Source organism: Emydura macquarii, unplaced genomic scaffold, assembly GCF_026122565.2.
Source record: "Emydura macquarii macquarii isolate MOO-44397 ecotype Brisbane River unplaced genomic scaffold, CSIRO-AGI_Emac_v2 contig_1253, whole genome shotgun sequence".
Taxonomy (NCBI): Eukaryota; Metazoa; Chordata; order Testudines; family Chelidae; genus Emydura; species Emydura macquarii.
In genome coordinates, this window is record NW_027131390.1 from 69,783,072 (window position 1) to 69,798,067 (window position 14,996).

Here is a 14,996-nt window from a genome sequence, read left to right on the forward strand (position 1 = left end):
AGGAGAAGATGTAGCATAAGTTTTTAACAGAATAAAATTAGAACACTAACTATGTTGTATGGCAATATTAGTTGATCCTATGACCTAGATTTGAATTGTTGCTAGATAAGTGTTCTCTCCTCACTATATTCAGTCAGTGAGCATTTTGATGATGCTTCTACCTTGTTTCATTAGTTGAATGTGCTGTCATTCCATAGGCTGCTCTATGCTCAACTTGGCATATGTGAGCAGTAGCTCCACCAAAATCAAGAATGAGTAAAACTAAATGAGTGCATCTAGGTACAATGAGAGATCAAATCCACTAAAGTATTTCAGTTATTCATCCTCAAGATCAGCTATAAGAATTTGCATTCTACCGAGTTGGTGTCATGGCTTTTTTCATATAAAGTGCACCAGTACAGCTAAAGAAATATTTTCTATTAATGTGCATTGTGTTTTTCTAGATCTACTTGAGTTCAGGGGAAATAACCCGGTAAGCAAATTTACTTTTATATTTAGAATTTTCCAAGTGCATCAGCTTTGTGAGTTCAGGGAGCATTTTAATTATGTAAATAAGTAAGGAAATAACAGGAAGTAGCAGAAGACAGTTAATTTCTATTTCCCTTCCGCCATCATGATTTCCAGTTGTGATGGTATATTTTTTAAAACATTGACCATAGCCTGAAATTTTGCAAGTAAGAGAATTTCGAATCTACAAGATATTGGTTTTCAATATAACCGAGATTTTATGCTGTTGAATAGGGTGATGAGATGTCCTAATATTTGGACCTTTTTCTCATATAGGTGCCTATTACCCCTCCCAAAGCCCCTGTCCTAATTTTTCACACTTGCTGTCTAGTCATCCTACTGTTGACTCACTTCTCAGCTGGAAAGACTGAAATTTGTAGTACCTTACTTCAGATTTACATATGCTGTAACTGAGAGAAGAATTAGGCTGCAGCCCATAAATCTGTCCTGCTGGATACCACCAGGATAATGACAGAGCAAAACTAAACCCAACTGCCATATACACTACCCGAGTGAGTGCTAACTCTGTAAACAAAGGGTTAGTGAGTGATACTTTTAGAAGATATAGTGAACGTAGCAATGATATGCAATACTCTTTCTTGTTAACATTTAGTAGCTTTTAAAAGAACAAGGCTCTACCATGTGAATCAGATTTAGCACCTTAAGGGTATCTTCCAATATAGACACATTATATATAGTGTGTGATGGGGGTGTTCACCCCACACTTAACCTGAACAGATTAATGTAGATTGAGAAGGGGGCTAATTAACCTAACAGGCCACAGCTGAGAGGAATCAGATGGCTAAGTAATCCCCTTACTGAATGAGGGAGCCCAGCTGATCAGGAACAAGCTGGGTTGGGTTTATAAAGCCAGGAAAGGCACTACGGAGGGGACTGCTAGAAAAGTGTGCAGTCACTGCCTGGGTGGGGATGTATTGGGGCTACTGGGACAAGTGAAAGTCACTCCCTGGGAGGAAAGAGTTGTGAAGTTGGCACAGCTAGAGAGGAGGGAGTGCCTGAGGGTGAGGAAAGGACTCAGAGAAAGGTGGTAAGCTGTAGAAGGGAACAGATTTTGAGCTGATGAGGGTTCCTGAGCCAAAACCCAGAGTGGATGGCAGGCCAGGGGTCCCCTGCTAGCTACTGAGGGAATGATGTTATGTAGCAGTGAACAGGATGACTTGTGTACCCTGGGAGGGGAAAACATGTGTTGTGATCTAGCCAGAGAGCTAAGCCATGAAGATGGGGGTGCAGACTCAAAGGCAGAGAGCTGGTGTTCAATCATAGGCAAAGGGTGCTGACCTGGTGAACTATTCCCCAGAGTGACCAGGAGAAGGCACCATCCTAGTGGTGAGTACATCATCCTGTCACAGACCGACAGAGATAATTTATATATAACTTACTTACTTATCTCTATCAAAGCATTGACATTTTTGGAATGTATCCATGGGACCCAATACCTTAACACAGGAGAGCCCTTCATGGGATGAGAAAGAGTGCCTTCTGTACTTACTCATGCCCCATTAATTCTGGTTCTTCCATAGTCCTAGGATCTGCAGTAGCCTAAACCCAGCACTGCTGCTTAAACAGTGTTCCCATTGTATGGGAAACTATTCCTTAAAATGCTTTTAAACTGGAGATGGTCCTAAGCTGTGAAGGTTGAATCAGAATCTGAATTTCCCCAAATTCAGGAGGTGTTCTGGCTTGACCCACAATAAAACTAGAACTGAAACATCAAGTTTGTCTTTGGATACAAGCTTCCCCAAAGGCTGCAGTGGAGGGGAAGTTTAGGATTTGTTGGCAGTGTTCTTGTTTAAATGGTTTTAAATCAGCCTTGGGGTCTACTATAGAACCAGAGTCTAATCCTACTTTGTGTTTTTAAAAAACTCATCATGTCACCGTTTCAGGTTAACTGCCTCCTTGACACCTTCCCCAACCCCTTCCTGGCCTTCCTTAAGGATGCCCACTTAAGGTTTCAGGCTCCTAGCCATCATCTCTCTCAGGTGGAGACCTGGGTCTCTTTCTCTTCAGACCAGGGGTTTAGGCTTGCAGTCCCTCTGCACCTCATGGTGATTTCCACAGCAGGTCTGTCCAGGGTACAGCTCCTGCAGTTAACTGTTCTCCAGGAGCTACAACAGTATATACACCAGTTACCAGCCGGCCTTCATAAAGCAAAATACAGTTGATTCTTAGGGTAAAAGCATTAGAGAGAGCATTTTAAAAAAAGTTCCTATTTGCATGCTAAAAGCGTCCCAGAGGTTACCCATCAGCCTTATGGAGTCCTAGTAAGCTAAAGTCCTTCCAATCCTTCTGCAAGGGTTATCCTTGGAGTTTATCCTTGGATAAAGGGTCCTCTCAGTTCACGTTCTGGCTCAGGCTCTAAAACCTACCCCTCCCCCTGGGCTTCAGAGCCTGAGCTCCAGGCCAAGCCCAAACATCTACATGGCTATTTTAGCACCATAGTACAAGCCCCAGGCTGTAGACCCAAGGTCTGAGGATCTCTGCTGCAGGGCTTTTTTTTGCCATGTAGACATACTTTGAGTCACCTGTCAATATTAAAATGACCTTTCCTGCCTCTCCTTCCCCAAACCCCCTTCCCTCTCCCACTCGGACAAAAAGTGACTGCTGGAGGTATTGTAATTTGTGGGAGAATGTTGTTTCCATGCTGTTCAGTTTCCAAACAGAAACTCACTTTTCAGAGGTAATTAGTTCTTATGTGAAATATAAATATCTATTTTAAAAGCAATGCAGAATGCTTGTTTCCTTTTCTTTCTCAAGGCTGTTTCTGCCAAAAATGTCCCATCTCTGTACTCGCTATTTTACATACATTTAAATAGACAGGCTGTATAATGCTACATGGGCAGTTCAGCGGCAGGAAGCCCTTTTATGAGATGGCACTGCAGTGTTGATGCCATATGCCTCTTTATTTGATGACACCTGTTCACAGTGTGTGTCAGGAAAAAGATTACTTTCACAGTAGAGAGAGCGAAAGCAGTAGAGATGAGTAGAGTTCATGGGCATTTATGGCTGCCAGCAAGCAATGTTGCATTGTAGTGGGTTGGTTCATGAAGCATCTAGTAAAAGCACTTGTATCGTCAAAATGTACACAACTATCCAGCCAACAAGCAGTCCATTTTTAATCTCCCGCTAAGCACTTATAAATCGGACTAAAATGAAGCAAAAGGAATTCTGTAGTTCACATTTTTTGAGCAAAAAAGCATCCATATAAAATGGCATCTTATCCACTAGATCTGCTGCCAGTGTGTTTTCGGAATAAGATCTCTTCACATCAGTGACAAAAATTTACTCCTGTTAGCACGGCAAAGCCATAAGAGTGAGCAGGATTCTAGTCTGATGTGTGCGTCAGCAACAGAATTAAATGTATTTTGAATATTTATTACTGGTGATGATGGGCAAGCTAGAGATAATACTGTGGTGCTGGCAGACCAGGTGCCAGCTCATGCCAAGGCCCTAGGTCTCAACTGAACACTGACAAATGCATAGATGGAAAACAGTCTGGCTCACCTGTGTTGCTATTGATAAAATAGGTATTAGTTATAAAAATGCGTTTAGTGTTTAAATGCCATGAAATGCTTGTAAATTGCTATATGCATTAATCAATCGCACATAATAACATTATAAGGTAATATGCAAGTGTTTGCTCTGTAATTGTAACCGTGTTTGCTCTGAAACTGTAAAACCCCCCAGTCAGGAGAGAAGCATGATCAAATGTAAAATGAGTTCACCATCTCCTATGGTGAACTAATCTCCTGTCCAACAAAAGAGAGCCCATGCACCCCAGACATACCATTATGGAACATCAAAGGACAAAAGACTTTGATTGTTCCCCCCCCCACACCAAGGGGAAGGAAATGTGCATAGTGACTCATCCCATCAGTTTGAATTCTAGGGGAAGAGAAAAATAATCCCTGACAGGAAGAAATTGTATCTTTATGCTGCTAGATTTCTAAGCATAAGTAAGGGATTCCCTGCTGTTCAGCCTGGGTTAGCTCTAAAGGACATACGGAGCTTGCATATTACCTGTTACCTGCATACTTGCCTATTACCTGCATCTATTACCTTTTGGAGCTTAAGACTTAACCATACACACACACAAATGAAGTAATCTGCTTTAACATTGTCAATAATGCTCTTATTTCTTTTTCCTAGTTAATACATCCTTAGTTAATTTATTATATGATTGGCTACAAGTGTTGTCTTTTGTGTGAGATCTGGGAGAAGTGACCAGTCCTTTAAGACTGGGATTAACTTGAATATTGTTGTGATTTTTTGGTATAAGGGATCATCTATCACCAAGACAAGTTTGTCTAGGTGGAAAGATGTACCCAAGGGACTGTCTGAGAATCTATGTTGAGGCTGTTGTAGTGCCTGAGGAGTTCATACTTGAGCCTTGGTTGGTGAATCAAAGTTGAGAACTTTCAGTGAATCTGCTTCTTAACAGTCTGCCCTGAAGTTGATACACTCACTCCTGAGCCACTCCAGACAGCTTGACAAATACTGCTATGCTTGCAGGCTTGAGTTTGTAGGGCTGGCCCTAAAACAATGATGTTATAGCCTTATGGAAAGCGAGGTGGGGTTAATGAAACACAATAAACATGTTTCCTTCTGAAGCCACTTTTACAAACACTAAAGTCAATCAGCACCTTTCCTTTTATGGTCACTTTGTCAGTGTATCTTTCTTCTCAGCTTTAGTTATTTACTCAAACCTGATCTTTCTCTCATCATTTCCTCCTCTGTAGATCTAAAGCAAGGATTCCTGGACAACTTACCAAACTTGGTTCACTCAAACATACCTCTTTCTTTCATCATATACCAGTCTATATGACCATCAATAGCTAACATTAATACATAATTTGATATTACAATACCAGCAGATCATTCCCTACTGACAGGGAGTCCAATGTACTCTAGCTCATGGGCATTAAATGAGGTTTTGTCCTGTAACATGCCATTATCACAATCTGTGCTCCACAAGAGATTCCGGGGTAGGTAATACAAAGCCTTTTCATACCAACCAAACATAACAAACCAGATCAGTCATATAGAAACTTTTTCCTAAAACATTAAAAATCCCCCCCCGTTTCAGTTCCAAGTGCAAATAAAAGATAATTGGCCTAAACCTATTTAAAAGACAAAATGTAAACAAAGAAAACCTTCAAGGAAGTTACCCATAATGTCACCCTCCAATTTTTTTCAACTCTTCAGAATCTATTGATCCTCTTCTTTCTAACCAAACAGAGCACATTGGTGAGGGTGATCAGTACTTTCCAATGCTACCAGTGTGGGCCATTCCCTCTTTCTACAATACTCCTTTCCTTTACTCCAGTATTCACTATTTAAAAATAGATGGGGGCTATGGTCCCACAACATTTAAGCGTGTAACTTTTGTTAAAGCAGGTGCCAGAGACTGAATTCCTGTCACTCCAACTGTACTGATAGGGGACAACACTTAGGTCGGTCAACAAATATATGCTTCCTCAAAGAGAATACTGATAAGACTTCACAAAGACTCATCCAACATATGCCCATAGATAGTGGAAAAGCCTTTTTCTAATGGTTTTAATACCAGTGCTTGATCCCTGTAAACCAAACCCTAAGTCATGCAAAGTTAACAGCTGTTGTTTCATTTAACAGGAAGCCAGCACGAGTCCAGAAACAAATGTTTACTTGGTTTGGCATGCAAGACAGAGCAGTGTAACAGTATATTTATGAAGACAGTATATTTAGCGAAGACACACTTTAAAATGTAAAATTTTCCAGCCATTGGAAAGTTTAATTAAAACTCAATGGATAGTTTTTAAAAAGAGAGCAATGAGGACAACCAATGATACTTTGCATTGACACAGTTGCCTTTAATGGAAAAATAATCACCTGCCAAATATGAATTAAACCTCACAACATCCCTGGAAGGCAGTAAAACATTGTTTAGTAATCTACCACTTTTCCAAACAGTAAACTGAGTCCCAGAGAAGGTACAACAATGTCAGGCAGCAAATCAGCAGCAAAACTGGAATTAGAACTCAGGAGTAATGACTTCAATCCCCTGTTCAAACATCTGGACTAGAGGTGCCTGAACTGAGACGTACAGAACTGCAGAGTGACATGGTTCTAGCTCCTCTCCATTGTTAGCTGAGTCTATAGTTGCCCATGTTATTAATTGCAACATTGATCCTGTGGATCTCTAAAGGCAACCAGAAGCAAGTAAGAGGAGCCAACCTTGCTTCTGGCTCTCTCCTAGGAGCTGCTGTTCCACAAAAAGAGAGGAAACTGGAGACACCTTCAGAGGCTTCAACTGACCAGGAGGCTAGAGGAGAAGAGACAAAGGCAACCAGGTAGTTAAATCCAGGGAAAAAGCAGGCATATGTTTCCTTGTTTCCTGTCATTTGGTTTCCTTTTGAAGAGAGACAAAGAAAGGGATGAGGTAACACAGAAGCATATCCAGAGGAGCAGGGAATGAGAGAACAGAAGGATTGGGGGGAGAGATGGAATAAAGAACAAAGGTAGAGTGTTGGGATTATATTTTTTAAGAACAAAATATTCATCACCGGAAAAACCGTTAACAACGCACATGTTCACGTTTCCCTAAGAGCAAATGTTGTAGTTGCTGTGAGATGGTTGTATGATCACAAAAGGGAGGCGTGTTCCATGCAATCACAAAGGAGACAATCTCTGTTAAAATGTGATCCACACTGTGGAAAAGTTCAAGAATCTCTGATCTAGACTACACTACTTCCTCAGTCTAGTGAAAACCTGAGGATCTTGATGCCACATAATGATCTAATAAACATGAGGGGATATGGAGTACCATATTCTAAAACAATGAGGCAGGTGTAAGATGAGATCATAAGAGAGGAAAACAACCCTGTAGCAACACAGCATATTGATTAGGGAAGATGCAGTGTATGTAACCATTCACTGCTTTAAATTTCTTGGTAAGAACACCATTTAAGTTTGAATTCAAAACAGGGTGAACATGTATAAAAACTGGAACAAATATTTGTGCAATATTTTATTCACCTAGCTTTAATAAATGTGAAGCAGCCAAAGACTACATCTGTGTTTAAAGCCTCGTTTTATATAGCGTAATTGGTAACAAAACTATAAACTAGACTGAAAATATATAATTAAAATTAGTTTTATATGTGCAACAGTTCTGTGTGGTCACAATGTAACAGAAATGCTTATTTTCCTTAGCATATAAGGGAAAAAAAAATTCCTCCACTTTGGTGATTTTATTTTCAGCTTGAGGCAAGCTTCAGCTTGCTTACTGGACAATGCTGGTTATTAGAAAACTGTTGATAGTAAGCAGCCCCAAGTGTACTAACCTGTGGTTTTGGTTGGTCAGCTATGCTTACTGATGAACTGGCTACCAGTTCTTACGAAGGAAAGAAATATTCCTGGTAGAACAACTGTAAATTCAGAGGAAATTATGCCAGTGTTTTTTCTTTTGCTGTTAACATTTTGATTCAAAATGCAAACATGTGAGCCTATGGGTCAGATTAAAATGTGGCCTCCATTTTTGCTTGCACATTTTCAGCCAAACTTTCAAACTGCACATCAGTGATGTAAATGGGCTTCTTACATGGCAATATGTCTGAAGCATGACAATGAGTTAAGTCTCATCAGTTAACTTTCTGATAAGCTCTTTTGTTTCTTCAATTATTTCATCATTTCAGCAATTAAAGTTGGAAGAAGCTTTTAAATGTCTGTGACTTAATAGACTGTTAGCTACAATTGCATGGTTGCTAATCTGCAGGAAAACATTATGGAACCTGGCTTGGAATGGAGGCCAGAATTTAGGCACCAATCCCCTGGCGATAACTGGAAGTTGTCAGCTAATATGTCAATAGATTTTGTTTTAAAATTGGATTGAGCAGGGACCTAAGTCAGCCCTTTGAGGTGCTCTCAGTAAGATAGACTTTCCTCCAACACTGCAATGTAAGGCATGCTGCTGTGATGGCTAGAGCATAGTTAAATTGTATTTCATTACATCTAATATCAAAGTTCATTCACTGAAAGTCAAAAGTGAGGAAAAAATAACTAAAGGTTACCTTTGCTGCTGCCATTTATTTCACCCTGCACCTCTTTTCTTGGAAGGGTGAATTTAACAAGGGAATCAGTTACTGAAGAAATTAGTTCATATACTTTAATGTACCTTGGCCCAGTTGTATTACAGAGAAAATAGCTGTTAAAATATATAACATCGCTAAACCACAGACAGCACCGTATATGCAATGCACTAAGTATATTACAGCTGCTGAACCTAGTCTTACTGAGTACACCTAACACATTTAGCTAGGTTTTTTAATCAATGCATTTTAGTGTGCCTCTTATTAAGACACAATCTAATTCTGCTCTCAGTTAGGCCAGTGAAAATCAAGAGTAACTGAATCCACTGACTTTAACAATGTGGGGGTAAAACAAGTGTAAGCAAGACCAGAATCAGGCCCCAGCTGTATGACAAAGAAGATTAGCTAGCTCAGAGAATTGGTAATGAGAATCTTTTTCAGTTGTAGGCCACTTTAGCAGTCACTAATAGTTGTTACTGTCTGATCATTGTTCAGTGCCCTATGGAAATAAGTTAGAGGTCCACTAAAGACAGGCAAAGTCATTTGTCTAATTTCAGACTTGCTTAAAACACTATGGTTCAAATATTAGTCAAAAAATAAGAGCCCAGTTCTGCCTTATGTTATGTTGCATAATACTTTGGCTGCATCAACTGAGGGGCTGTAAAGATAGCAGAACTGGCCCCTGGAGAATATGCATGGGGCAAAGAAGTTCCCATGGTCATAGGCTACCAGAAAGGATCAAAGCCCACCTTGTGTAGAGGGCATGCTGGGGGAAAGAGCAGAGCCAGAGCACTGCTGTACTCTTGCTATTCACAGCTGGCAGTTCCACACAGCAGCATAGTCTCCACTACTGGCCCCTAGAGTAGTGCAAATTTGAAGGTGATTTAATGTCAACTTTGTTCCCCCGGCCCGCACTGCATCTCTGTTCATAAGCACCCCAGAGAATCTGGCCCTGTGTGTTTTTGCTTAGGAGAGGTGGGAGGGGGAAAGAAGGAGTAGAAGAAAGAGAGAAATACTAATGGGAAAAGGTGATCATATATAGGTCACCCACTTGTGCTGGCCTAGCATATTTTATGATGTAGCTTTACATCTGTTTCCCAAATAAATATTTGTGCTTTATGTTTGCAAGTGGGAAAGCAACACCTGTAAAAATGAGCAGGGTATTTAAATGTTAAGTTCCTGGACCCTAGGAGTGGATTGGTTTTAGAGGGCAGGGTTGAGAGAAACATTTTTATTTTAAGAGGCCCCACAGGCACTGAACTTGTCTCTTGTTACTGCTAGAGACCCCAGCAGAGGGTTTAGGTATATGGACATGGTAGAGGCTACATTATAATATAAATGCTAAAAATAAGTGAAGACAGAAAAATGAACAAAAATTGGGGTAGTAGCAAGATATGTTTGGCCATACCCTTCAAACCACCTTGTCTTATGTTGCAGGGCCTCTATCCACAAAATTATACTGTGCACACAATCTACATAGGCACAATAAATTGCCAGAGTCTGGGCCTTAGTTTGTAATATCTTTCATCAGGAACAGTGTCTCATTCTACGTCTCTAATATCACACTTTGGGACATTGTATTAAAATAGTTTAAACCAAAACCCTGCATCCAAACACTCCTCAAACTTTGGGTGGGAGGGAGGTTCAAAATCCAGATATGAATTTTGTAGCTTGGCCCCATCTGTTGGTAAACTTGACTTTAAAATGCTGCCCCAAATTTGAACCAGCAAAGACACTGATTTTGTACCGCCTGATAGATTTCGTGAGTGTGCATAAAGGGGTTACTTACAGTTCATTTTGTTTCAAAACATCTAGCTGTATGATATAACATTCATGTCACTGCAGTTTGTGACATGATGGAGCATCAGATGGTGGAACCAAACCCAGCTTAATGTGACATGATATAATTATGTGAACATTTGCAAACCATATAATCAAGTATCTCCATTACCCTTGAAAAATGTTAGAATCCACTGTCAAAGCAAAATTTCCATAAAAAAATTAAGCAGTAAAGCCCTAACCAGTCCCATAATTACTAGGGCCCCAACCCTGCAAACACATATGCTTGTGCTTAACTTTTATCCATGTAAATAATCCCATTGGACATAAATTCCATTATAGCCCTGATCTTGCAAAGTAATCCCCATGGGCAAAATGTGATTTGCACTGCCTGATTGGGCACCAAGTGTTTGTAGGATCAGGGCTTAAGTGTATTCTGTTGTCTAAAACACAGATCTAAGTATTCTAGTTCCAGAAAAACTAACAATCTACCACTCCAAATTTTAAAAAGTAAAAATAATTTAAAGTATAAATTTAATTGCATTTGGATTTTTTAAATGTGGCCACTTAGTGGTGTGTGTGTGTGTGTGTGTGTGTGTGTGTGTGTGTATAAACAACAAATCTTACACATAAAGCACTATCAAATGACAAGATTGCCTTCTCATTATTAAGATTAACAAATATGCCCATCCTGCTTGGAACTAACCTATCTTCTATTTAACCAATATCCTTGGGGAAAACAGAGGCCCTCTGCAGCATTCCCAGAATGGACAGCTTGCCAATGACTTCAATGGTTGTTCATCAAACCCCGACTCAAGACTGTTCATCTACTGAATCAATAAAGGAAGCAAATTAATATACTGAAAGTACCTTGAGATTGTTAAACTGGTCTTCTTGATTACTGGAATATTTATCAACCACAAAATACTCAAACATTTCAAAAGCTTTTAAGAGTAATTTCTTTAGAAAGTAACAAGACCCATTAGAAACAGTCTGATTATGAGAAATAAAATGTCAGATGTAGCATAAACCATAAATGTTAGAATTACACTCATACTACACTATTCTTCATGTTCAAAGGGACTTCAGTAGGAATTTTCTCTTTGTAAAGAGCACTCAGCTGAGCCCTTAATTTTTTTTATTATCCCTATCTTAAAAAGCCTTTTCACTTCAACATTCTCATATGCTTTCACTTCAAAATAAATCAAACTACTTATGAAATGTCCTTTTACTTTCCTCCCTTGACCACTTTTGATTGCACGGTGGATTTAGTACCTCTCTTGTATTTTTCTAGCTTCTAGTTCATTTCAGGAACTTGCATCATTACATTTCTTTTTTATAGTCCACAACTCTGCACCTGGAGCTGTGCTTCTTCACCGACTTTTGAACATTCACTGCCCTGTTTCTATAACTATTTTTACCATTTTGTTCTGAGCATCAGCATTTTTATTTCTGTCCACTTCAAAAGAACTTGCATAGTCACTATCCTAGTTCAGGAAGTAGTTGTCACTCTTTGGTCATGCAGCATTTTTTTTTCTCTATCATAATTTTCATAATTTGTGAAGTTGTTTCTCTCAATGCGCTTGTTTTGTTGCACCATTCTTTTCCAGCTTTGAAATGCCTTTGGTTTTCAATTTTAACTGCTTTACAAAATGTTTAAATATATACATGGGGCCATTTAGATTTTATTTGATGACATGAATAGAAGATAAGAGTAATCTTGACTACATTGCTCTTTTTATATGGAGAACATAAAAAAGCATGTACCATCAGTCTAAACTACCCTTATTTAGATCAAGCTAAAAGGCAAATAGTTAATATCTACAGAAGAGTGTCTCACTCTGACCATCTGTGATAAGGTAAAACAGCCAGGAAAGAGCTAAGAACTATGTGCCTGTCATATGACCCAGCAGGGGATTTAAGGAAAGGGTACTTGCAGGCTGAGAGAGGCAAGGGGCAAGCCTCTGGGGACTGCAGCCCATGTTGGGCAGAGGAATTGCTTTGTTCATGAATTTTTATGTTTGAACAATAAATCACGGCCTGAGGCAAAGCCTGAGATGGACTTAGATGTGGAATTAGTTCTTTTCTGAGCTGGTGAGGCAGCCACCAATTTACACCATCTATCTTAAATCCCTGCCCCCTAATGGATAGGTAAAGCAACTTCCTACACTGAAGGTGTCCTACACAGAATACAGAGTAGATTAGAGCGGGCAGCTGCTGTAATGTGTATCAGGTTCCAATGGACCAAGAAGGCCAAAACCACAAAGTATCATCGACTGAGTATTGCTGCAGAACTGCCATGGAGTGGACTAATTGGAAAGGAATACAGATCTAGCATCCAGGATGTTAATGTGGAAATCTATGGACTCTGGGAGATGGTTTACCCTGTCTGATGCCCTGTTCCATTCCCTGAACTCCAATAGAGGGGAAGGGCACATGTAGCCACAAAAGAGGTTCTCATTTCCACACATACCCCCTCTGTATACAGCTCCTGGGGTGTATATTGTGTGTATATATAAGTATATTGTATTTGAATGTACTGTATTTCCAGCACACCTAAATTATTGAGGGAAACTATGCAAATGAGCTAGTTATCTGAATGTCGTTACTGCATTATATTTCTTCAGAGCAAAAAACAGAAGTGTGCTAAAATCATCAAAATTATTCTGGTTTAGATCTGTTTCTCCACTCTGTTTTAAAAAGGATAAATTGTTTAGGAGAGTTCTAATATCCTTCCTACCATTTTGCCCCGGATCTCCCCCTCCCCCCATAAATCCCATGCCACTGTGCATGCATGCATACACACACACTGATGCTAGCAGACTGCAGAATCAGCTCGACTGTCACAAAGGTCTTACCTCTCTGGTTTCGGTCAAGCAGCTCTAAACTGCAGATGTCCTAGCAAAAAACCATCTGGCTCTTTGCTGAATTAATGCCTTTCTGACCCTGATATTCTGTGCCCTCCAATAATTTATTATTTTCATTATTCCACAAACTTTAAAATGAGATGTAAGCATTTTAAGACCTTACAAAGCATGTTTTTTTACCTAAGAGGTTAGTAACATGCATTATATTACCTTTCACTGTCTCAGTACACTTCTATATGCTGTGTGAGCCAGATTCTCTGCTTGTGTAAATTGGTAAGCTTTGAAAAAAGCCCTGTAAATGATCATTAGCTCTTCTAACAAGGCTCCAAATGTTCAATAGGAATTTATTGTGTGATGTGTATTGAATTTAGCATTATAATAATTGCCATAAGTCTTGAAAATTTGCTCAGCTGTATTCATGCTTAACTAGTGACCTAATTTTAGCAACAGAAATATATGCTGCTTTACTTCCCACCACCCCCTTGCTCTGACATTGTAACTGCACACTTATTTTGTGGATGAATTAGATTAAATTCTCAGCATTTTTTTAAGGTCCTTCTGGGACCTCACCAAGGTAATGTATCTTTTGTTTATCTCTTTCAATAGATTGTTTCAAAGCCAATGGCGTTCTAGGTTTTGGGACAGATTCCATCCAGTTAAGCAAGTGGCTTTTGTCACACTGGCTGGATTGGGGGGGGAGGGACATTTATTATATTATCAGTGTCAAAATCATAATTCATGAGAGATGCTGTGTCAGGTACTGTTAGAAAGGCTATAATGTTCTAAGAAAGAAGATGTTTGTGTTATATGTGTAATATATCTGTATTTCAAATTGTGCTGTGTCTGGGCGACACCCCAGACAGCATGGCTGCAGCACTAGCCTGCTTAATGGCCCATTAAAGAAATTCACAGGTACAGTGAGCCCAGGGGGAGAAGCCAGGGATACACCTGATGGAGACCAGGGTCACATGAGTGACCGGTGACTCATCTTATTCCTGTAAATATCCACAAGCAGCATGGCAAAGGACATAAAAGGCAGCTGCACGCCATCCATTTGTCTTCAGTCTGTCTTCGGTCTTCAGTCTACCTCTGGATCAATTCATCTACAACTGAACTGAATCTGTGAAACAAAGGACTGAGACCCATCCAGATACTGGATGTACTCCAGAGGGACTATACAAGCCTGCAAACTCCGCAATTCTATTAGAAACCTGATATATATGGACTTTCAAATCAATTGTATTTGTCTGATTGCTTTAATCCTTTAACATTTCTCTTATAGTTTTTCTTTCTTTTTATAATAAACCTTTAGTTTTAGTTACTAAAGGATTGGCTGGCAGCATGGTATTTTGGGTAAGATCTAAACTTATATTCATCTGATACTGTGGCTGACCCTTTGGGGTCAGGGGAAACCTTTTTGGTAAAGAGCATAGAGTTTTAAATGACTGATCTCTCTACTGGACCTAGTGGCTGATTGGGAGCCAGAGACTGAAATGCAGTAAAGGGGGCTGTGTATATTTTTATTTTGGTTTCTTGATAAGCAGTGTGGGGAATCACTGTTTGTGACTGGTTGGGAAGTCTGACTTCAATGTCACACACCAGTGTTAGGAGAATCTGCTCTCCTTTTACAGCCTACCCTGACCTTGGCATTTTCAGGTGGCTACCCTAGGCACGGATGGGTCACAGTATTCCCATAGAAAACTTGGGCCCAAATTCAGGAGTGATATAAATACTGCAGAGGCAGCATGGCTAGAGC

At 39.8% G+C, this 14,996-nt stretch overlaps 1 long non-coding RNA gene across 1 annotated transcript; it reads left to right on the forward strand.

Moving 5' to 3' along the window:
* The first annotated feature begins 1,468 nt into the window (after window positions 1–1,468).
* On the forward strand, window positions 1,469–11,240 carry LOC137154144 (uncharacterized). Its single transcript, XR_010920106.1, has 3 exons — window positions 1,469–1,854; window positions 6,764–6,857; window positions 11,117–11,240. It is a non-coding gene; the product is annotated as an uncharacterized lncRNA (long non-coding RNA).
* Window positions 11,241–14,996: the final 3,756 nt, after the last annotated feature.